We start from the raw sequence: 2,159 nt of genomic DNA on the forward strand, positions 1-2,159 counted from the left end.
TAAAAATTATACTTAAAATATTTATAAAATATAATTATATTTTGAACAGATCTTTATCTCTCTAAAAAGATATACATTGTTCATTGCGTGTGATTACAGTTCTTACGAATTCACTACAAAATTCTCTTAGGCCAATGTCTTTAGTATTCATAGGCACAGCGAATAATGTGACAAACTACTTCTTCTCTATGAATACCAAACGAGGACCGGAGAAAATCAATTCTCGATTACATTAATAGTATTTACGACGTTCTTCAACGGCGGTGGTACGCTCTTTCTCGCGGTATTATAATATTTAGCGTTTAGCGAGTAACGATACGAGATAGGCGAAAAGCAACGCCGAAGAGAATGCGCGTGCCATGCACATCCGAGAACCGCGTATTATCACCATATATTCCACTTATGCCACGCGAAAGATCGGCGACGATGCGATGGAAGACAGTCAGGCCAACCCGACAATCATGGCAACAATAGCCAAGAGTGCAACACGTGCCAAATTAAAGGTTTCGTACATAAAAAGAACGGGAGTCTCCGTACCTTGCCGTACCGATGCTGGAGGTGTGGTCGACCATGGGAAAGTCACGAAATGCGGAAAAAAAAGGCAGCTGACGAGCGAGCAAACGTGAATGTGAACATTTAGTAGCAGATGCTTCAACGTTTTTTTTTTCTTATATGTCATAGAGAGCATCGACTTAAAGACAGTCGCAATCGAGAAATTGTCTCACAATGAAAGATATCTATTTTAATAATCATATCACAGCGAAGAATCTTAAACGATTTTTTCAACAAACTTATATCTGTATCGCTCATTGAGATTTAAATATGGACATTTGATCAAAATAAGAGTAACAGTGCGACATAGCGCATTTCCAGACAGGATTATATGTTAGAACAGCAATTGTATTCTATCATTTTCAGAGGTTTCCTCTGGCTGTATTTAACATGCTTTCCTCAAGGCTCGTATTTACAAGTAATATAACGTCCTCGTTTCGCTCTCCATTCGCGAAGCCGGCTCAATGATGCGTCCGTGACACGCTCGTCAGTGGTTTCCTTCGTCGCGCAAAGCTTCATCGTGGGACGTCGAAATTGTGATTTGCAACGCGTATGAATAAACAGATAAAGATGAAGAGGCGGGCTCGTAACAAATTTACAGTAAAGTTCTACTTGAGAAAAAAATGTTCAAATACATATTCTTTTTTTCATAAAAATAACTAAGCTACTTTTTCACGCGTTCATTTATTCTATTTGTCGAAGGATAACTTTTTTTTTATCTTCTTTTAAGTATAAATTAATTCCTAAAGACTCCTTAATGATACACAATTGGATACAACAGGGCAATAGGAGTCAAGCACGGTAATTCTTGTGCAAATCAGACGGTTAACAAAACAATTTTATTAATAATTAATCCTTACATATGTTTCGGCTCACTTTTTAAGCCATCCTCAGAGACAGTATGTTGTAATTACAAAAAAAAATTTTTTCTTACAAACTAATTTATTTCAGTGAGCCACCTCCACCTATTAACGGAAACTATAATATAAAAACGAACTCTAGATAACAATCTAAAATGTATTAAAATTATTAGAAGGTAAATGTTTTGGAAGCAAAAACGATTTATTGTAAAACGATAGAAGGTAGCTTAAACAAAACTACCATATCGCAAACTTAAATTCTATAGGTTTAGTCAAAAACTAGTCTTTGACCATTCAGCGAATCAGTGTCAATTACGAAATTAATGGATAATTTTTAATACACTTAGAACGTTAATCGCAAAGAAAAAGAAAAAAGAAGGAAAGGAAACTCTTATATTAATTATAGTCCAGACGAATATCAAAACCAAGACTGAATCTTTAATAAAAAAAATGAATCTTAATACAACAAAGAATGTACACTGATTTTATTATTTTACAATAAATCGTTTTTGCTTCCAAAAAATTTACCTTTCAATAATTTTAATACGTTTTAAATTGTAATCTGTATTTACGAAAAAGCATAATACCAATTAAATAAATCAAATTAAGGAAAACGTTTCTTTTTTTTTTGTGAAAATCAAGATTCGCACACTGAGAAAAATTTCTGATTGAAAATGGACGAATCGGAAAGTTCAATTAAAGTCAATTAAAATTCTGGTTATTTTAAATAGAATTATAATGGATTCG

The 2,159-nt window shown here is 33.6% G+C and overlaps 1 protein-coding gene across 1 annotated transcript in view; it reads right to left on the reverse strand.

Annotated features, from left to right (window-relative positions):
• The window catches only part of LOC108748240, a 38,609-nt gene that overhangs the window by 17,545 nt on the left and 18,905 nt on the right, over positions 1-2,159 (reverse strand). The gene's annotated exons all lie outside the window — the stretch shown is intronic.

Source organism: Trachymyrmex septentrionalis, unplaced genomic scaffold (genome assembly GCF_001594115.1).
Source record: "Trachymyrmex septentrionalis isolate Tsep2-gDNA-1 unplaced genomic scaffold, Tsep1.0 scaffold22, whole genome shotgun sequence".
Classification (NCBI taxonomy): domain Eukaryota; kingdom Metazoa; phylum Arthropoda; class Insecta; order Hymenoptera; family Formicidae; genus Trachymyrmex; species Trachymyrmex septentrionalis.